Genomic DNA, 7,362 nt, shown 5'->3' on the forward strand with positions numbered 1-7,362 from the left:
CACAGGGACAGGATTGGGAGTCTTGAATAGTACAGCTGCGGAAATACTCATGAATAAATTAAGCACAACAACAAGCGATTTGAACAAATTAGAAGACCCCTTACAGTCTTCTCTGTCAGCACTGGGAACTAGTCGATGGCTTGTAGCTGACATACTACCTAAGTGGGAAAGAATCAATGAAAGAGACCACCAACTAATCATGGGCGCTCTAGGCACAGCTCAAACTAGCCTCTCTCTTGCTCTTAGTTGCATTCAAGCCCAATGGTGGATACAATCTATTGTAACAACAGTTCTAAGAGAAGGCGATGAGGGCACCTTGCCCACTGAAATTCAAAAGGTAATCTGGAATAACGCAACTCAATTTGAAAGAGACTTCCAATCCTGGTGGCGCCTAATCAATTTTACCTAGAACCCTCCCGACAGTAAGGCCACAGCTTTCGTATTAACGATACGCAGTGCTTTGGTATACACCATATACCCACCCGATCATTGCGCTGGGGTTAAGCCATAACGGAACCGTACTCTATCCACTAAAACATAGAGTATGGGCCCGACAAAATGGGCATAAGTGGCAAACTATCGATGCTGATGCCTGTGTTGTACGGGAACAACAGGGATTTGTTTGTGAAAGCAACACCATTAAGGCCCAAGACATTTGTCTTGACACTGAACAAAGCGTTTGCCATTTTGAATTACATCCCAATGAAACCCCTGAAACTGTACTTATCTATGTTGGACATGGATGCATTTGTATGAGAACCCTTTGTAACTCTGTATCTGTAGATAACACCACTACAGATACATACACTCACTCAAATACCCGTATTTGTAATTGTATCAGATTAAAAAAAAAAATAGGGACAGCGAACTAGGATGGAGATGTAGAAATAAAATTTTTAAAAAGGCAGCACTAAGGAAGGATGAGAACCGATTCAAAGCTAAAGACATCAAATGGGATAAAAGTAGACACAGAACACTTTAAAAGCGACAAGGACTAGGAGAAGTAACAAACAGAAATTAAAGAATAGGGACAACAAACTAAATGGAGACGTACAAAGTAAATTTTTTAAGCAATGGGATACATGACAGGCAGGAATCAAATAAAAAATAGGGATAGGGAGCTTGGCAAAGGTAGGCATAGAAGGAAAATTTAAAAAGCGATGAGGTACGGGACAGATGGGAAAGAACTAAAAGTAGAGACAGCAAACTAGATAAAAGCAGCCATAGAAGCAACATTTTAAAAACCAAGGGATTAAGAGAGGAAACCATTAAACAATATTGTTAGCAAATGAAAACGCAGGCATAGAAAAAAAAAATTAAAAGCGAGGGTACTAGGGAAAGACAAGAAATACTGAAGAAATTACAACAGTGACTGGGATAAAGGTAGAAGGAAAGATTAACCAAATAAAGAAAAAAATTTACAAATAGCGACAGCAAACTAAAACCGAGACGTAGAAATAAAATGTAAAAACCAACAGCGCTAAGAAAAGACAAGAAACAGGAAAAAAAGACAGCAAAGGGAATAAAACGAGGCACGGAAACAACATTTAAAAAGCGACAGGCGTTAGCGAAATAAAGGAAAAAATTATGAAATGGGGACAGCAAACTAAAACACGTAGAAAGAAAATTTTAAAAGTGAGGGCACTAAGGAAAGGCAAGAAATAATTGAAAGACCGAAACCAAGACAGCAAACGGGATAAACGCAGAAAATTAAAAAGCAACAGGGATTAAGGAAATAAATGGAAAAAATTAAACAAAGTGACAGCAAACTAAAACGGAGACACAGCAAGAAAATCTAAAAAGCGAGGCACTAAGGAAAGAGGAGAAATAATTAAAAACAGACATCAAAGGGGAAAAAGCAGACATGGAAAGAACACTGAAAAAGCAACAGGGATCAGGGAAATAAAGGGAAAAATTAACAAATAGGGACAGCAAACTAAAACAGGGATGTAGAAAGAGAATTTTAAAAGCAAAGGCACTACCGAAGACAAGAAATAATTAAGAAATGAAGGCAGCAAACAATAAATGCAGACAGGAAACTTTAAAAGTAACAGTGATTAAAGAAATAAGGAAAAAAAAAAGTAGCAACGGTGAACTAAAACAAAGATGTAGAAAGACAATTTAAAAAGCAAAGGGATTAGGAACAGAGAGGAAAAGAATTTACAATTAGGGTCACCTAACTAACTAAAGGAAGACATTGAAACAAAATTTAAAAAGGGATGAAGTAGAGGACAGGCGGGATAAAACCACGGACGTGGAACTGGATAAATGGAAATTTAGAAAGCAACGGGGTACTGGCCATACGGGTAAGAAGTTAACTATCAGGAGAGGAAGACAGCCAGCCAGCCACAGGGAAAGGACACTGGAAGAGCAACAGGGTGCAGAGCAGAGGGAGTCACTGAAAACAGACAGGCTGCTGGGTAGAGTGAGACCTAGAAACACAATTTTCACAAGCAACAGGGGGAAAAGGCAGCGTGGGAAGAATGAAATAATAGAGGGTGGGGAGCCGGAAAGACAGAGGCAGAGAAAGGAAACGTAGAAGGTGCCTGTGTACAGGGCAGTGCTAGCAGAAGAGCAAAAAGCTTTGGGGAGCCGGACAGCCTGGAAGGGAAACGGAGGCCGGCACAGATCTGGAGAAGCACGGCAGGGATGGGCGCGGACGCACGGCAGGGGACACGCGACTCACCACAGCTCCTAGTGCCAGCAGGAGACCTTCGCTGCCCCGAGGCTTCTCTCTCTGCCTCTGCCCCTTCCTCCCCCGCAGTGCCCGCTGCCTGACCCTCGCCCTCCCAGGAGCGGGCGGCGGGTGCCTCCATGCTCCTCTCCCACGAGGCTTCCCAGATGCACGGCGGCTCACGCGTGCAGCCAACGGAGGCACTGAGCTCCCGGTGCCGTGCGCTGGTGGCACGCTCTGTCGCTCCTCTGGCCGGGAGGGATGCTTCCTCGCTGTGGGGACCGGCCGGCCATGCCTTGCTGGAGACAGCTGCCTGTGGAAGCCCCTTTGTCTCACTCCTCAGCCAGCTCCCACAGGCAGGCATGCTCAGGCAGCCCCCCCTCCCCAGCTGGAGCTCCTTGGTGCAGCAGGGCCATCTTCACCCCCAACAGCTGCACCTGGGGCTGCCCTGGCCTGCAGCCTTTTTAAAGCCTTGGCCCAGCCCCATCCTGACCTCACGAGTCCCACCTGGGCTGCCCCAGCCCACAGCTGCAGCCCATGGGGAACAGGGGGCCATCACCTCAGCCCCACATCACATCACTCCCTCCCCTGGACCCAACCACAGCTGCTTCCCCAAACCCCACAGCTGGAAATGCACCCAGGAGCACAAAGGAGGCAGTGAAGGACTGTTCCTTTACGTGCATCAGAAATCCCGGCAGCGAGTTGGCTGTGAGGCTCGGTGCCCAAAGGCAGCAGAACAGAGGGAACAGAGGGAAAAGAGGGAAGCAGGCGGAAGGACAGAGGGAGGTGGAGAAGAGGTGTGGCACAGGGAGCCAGCAAATGGGATAATGGGAACAAGAGAGGGACGGGGAACCGTGCCAGGGTGTCGAGAGAGAGAGAAATGGAGGGCAGCGAGGAGGAGATGGAGTAGAGAACCACAGGAGCAGAGAGGAGGAGATGGAGTAGAGAACCACAGGAGCAGAGAGGTGGAGCAATACATAGGAGTGTGGGGGCAGGGGAGAGAGATGGAAGGGATGGGGCAGGACACCCCGCACCGACCTGAGGGCACGCTTGCTGAGCTCCATCCAGTGTTTACACCCACCGGGGCAAAGAGTGAAGGTGGTGGGGCTGGTGCACCAATTGCCCGACCCAGAGCCCCAAGCTGGCCCCAGTGTGCCTCTCAGGTTCCCCAGTCCCCTGCCGGTGGCCCCAAGACCCAGTGTAGGGCTGGCTGCCTCCGAGCCCCCAGCCTGATGGCAAGAAAGAGATGGCACCAGCGGCAGCATCGAGCAGCAAGGCACGCACCAGGGCTGCTGCCAAACCCAAGAAGCTGAGCTGGCTGTGCCTGTTGCCTACGGGGGGCCAAACCCCACGGGAGGGGCTGCCGTGGCAGCTGCGCATGCTGCCACGGCCTCCTGCCGACTCTCTGCTACCCCTCGGGCCCTGGGGTGTCCTCACGGCCGTGCCCACCCCGCTGGAGGAGGAGTCGGTGCCCATCACACCCGAGCAGCGGCCCGAGTGGGAGCACATGAAGAAGCTGGCCCAGGACGAGCGGGAACGGGCGGTCCTGCAGACGTCACTGGGCCCACTGCGGGTCTTTTTGTACAGAGGGAGATCGACATGGAGATAGCCAAAAACAATGGCTATCCATCACCCACCAGTCCAGCACCATCCTGCGTAGCACCCCCACGCAGAGCAGATGTGGAAGCAGAGACCTGCAGCCACCCGCCCCAGCCCTCTCCCAGATCCCAGCTGCTTGTTTAATTCATGACAAGAGTTGGGTGTTTGCCCTGCAGTGCCTCTCTCTGCCTGCGGTCATTTGCTCAGTGGGAGGAGCGGTGGGGGGGGGTCAACTGGCCTGCAGATGGCCACCGAGAGGATGGGCAGACGGGGCATCGCGCCGGGTGGTGGGCGCCCATGGGAGAAACCACGCTGATTTGCACCATCGGCGGCAGGACGGAGGCCTCCATCGCTGCCCCGGTACCGGCATCGCCATCGCTGCCCCAGCACCGGCATCACAGCCGGTGAGCCGGATCTGGCCCTGGGAAGGAGCTGCATCCGCCCCGGGGGGCCAGGCAGGGGCTGGCTGAGCGTGGAAAACGCAGCTCGTACCTGGCCAGCGAGCGGCCATTGCTGGCCGGGGCTCCCATGCCAAGATCCGGAGCTGGCGCTGTACTGGCTGTCCAGCTCGCTCAGCCCCGACTCTGGCCTCGTCTGGCGCTGCCCGCACCTCATCCAGCACAACCCAGCTAACTGCCTAGCCTCTGAAAAGATTTGAAAACTGTAGTTAATAACCACACCTGCACAAGCCCGGGGCCTGCTCTGATGCTAACAGCTCCTCAGCCACCAATGACCTCACAGCCACCTGCACAGCAGAAGCATCCTCACTGCCAACACCCTGCACTTTTCCCCTCCATCTCCCATCTTCCCCACGCTCTCCTCTTTCCCAGGCGCCTTTCTCACCTGCTCCACCACCTCCCCAAGGTCCATCTCTGGGTTTGTGCGGCAGGTGTTACCTCAGAAGCATTGTCCCAGCTGGGTCACCTGCATCTCCTTCTCTTCTTCCTCTGCTGTCATCCTGACTGCGCCAGCTGCCCGATGCACTTTTTGATCTCAAAGGCCCCTTCCTCCTGCCTCCCTTCTGCTGTTAAATCCTCTTCCTGCAAGAGCAGTCACACCCGTTGGTGTCCCCTCTGTGGCATCTTACCTGCATCTTCCTCAGCTGGACAGCTGCTCAGAACTGTCACCATCAGCCCTGGCCGTGCTTGAAGTCTTCTTCTGGCACAAGCGCAGCTCCGGGTGTGCTTGGTGCATACTGTGCTTCCTGAAGGAGAGCGGCAATGCTCAAAGTCACTCCTGGCCAGTGTCCTGCTGGGAAGAGCCGATTTGAAGGCAGGTTTGCTGCAGGTCCTGAGGCCCCCAGCGCGGCCACAGGTCCCACATCTGGCTCCTTCCAGCAGGATTTTGGAAAGCCCGTTCCCAGATGTGAGCGCCAGGCCAAGGGCACGGGGCAGAAAGAGCCCCCACCCCTGAGGGCCCCAGCCCCCAACCGGCCTCCGCCCCCAAACTACTAAAGCTTCCAAGCAGGCTCTCCCAACTCAACTATCTTCAGTTTGAAGAAAAGAAACTGCATGCTCCCAGATTCAGTCATCTGATGAAAACTGTTAGAGGACCATTTGGGCTTCAGCTCCAGAACAAAAGAATTTCCTTTGCAGAATCCCAGCCACCACCTCCATGATCGTCGTCACCAACCCACAAAAGCTGCATTGTAAAAAATCTTGCAGCTAATTAAAATTATCCTCTCCTCCCCAAATCTTTGTTCTTCTCATACCCTCAGACTACTGTGGTAACAATCATATAATTATTCTGTAATTACCACCAACATGAAACCCCTCCAAAGCATTATTCCCTGACATGACTCACAGCACTAGTGATAAGGGAGAACCATCACTAACCACGCACCCACCTGATAGTCCTTTTGCCTCTGTGACCCAGCACATCCACATGGATCTCTCTGCCTGACAGGAGAAGACCGGCCCAAAAAAATATCTTTGCACTGTTTTGGCTCTCGAGTAAGCAAGGAATTTATGACAGCGATATGCAAACAAGTTTAAGAGAAAGCAGGATAGCAGAAGAAGCAGAAAATGTGATATGTCTCACCCACCTCTAATTTCAGACAAAGTTTCAGGGGTGGGTTTTTCTGTTTGGCTCTTTTAATCACTGCACAGCACAAGTGAAAACACACGCACCTGTGTTTTAAGGAGAACTGTAACCTACAGGAGTGAAACTATCCAGGCTGTGTCATTACACTTCTTTCCAGGATACATCAGTCATTTTTTCACATTTCAGTGGAGAACTTTACATTAAAATCACTCATTTCTGATACAGAAATAGCAAAACCTCGGCTGTAAATCTTTAAAAAGAATAATACATTGTAGGAAAACTGTTCTTATAAACTGCAAATGACATGTTTCTGCTGCCAAAGGTTATAACGCTTTTGAGCATCTTTGCCGTCTTCATCTTCTTTGTCTTCACTTTTTTCTGATGACATTCTAACTACCACACCCCAACATAACATTAAACTGTTCAAGCACTCTTGCAAATTACACGAAACCCAAAATGCCTTACTGCCCTAGTTTGGGCTGGGAGAGTTCAATTTCTTCACAGTAGTTTGCATTGGGCTATGTTTGGATTTGTGCTCAAAACGGTGTTTGGATAACACACTGATGGTTCAGTTACTGCTGAGCAACGCTTACACCGCGTCAAGGCCTCTTCTCCTCCTCATGCTGCCCCGCCAGTGAGTAGGTTGCGGGTGCACAGAAAGTTGGGAGGGGACACAGCCGAGACAGCTGACCCCAACTGACCAAAGGGATATTCCAGACCATATGATGTCATGCTCAGCAATAAAACTGGGGCGGGGGGGGGGAAGGGTGGCAGGGGGAGCTGCTGCTGAGGGGCTGGCTGAGCATCGGTCGGTTGGTGGCGAGCAATAGATTTCATTTGCATGGCTTGTTTTTGGGGGGTTTTATTTTCCTCTCTCTCTTGGTTTTTTCTTTTCCTTACAATTTTTTTTTAAAAATCTTTCTAATTTTTAAACTGCTTTTATCTCTACCCACGAGTTTCTTTCTCACTTTTAACCTTCTGATTCTCAACCCTATCCCACCGCATTTTGTTATTACCATCACGTTAATGACACAATAGATCCTGCC

This window comes from Pelecanus crispus, chromosome 24, assembly GCF_030463565.1.
Source record: "Pelecanus crispus isolate bPelCri1 chromosome 24, bPelCri1.pri, whole genome shotgun sequence".
Taxonomy (NCBI): domain Eukaryota; kingdom Metazoa; phylum Chordata; class Aves; order Pelecaniformes; family Pelecanidae; genus Pelecanus; species Pelecanus crispus.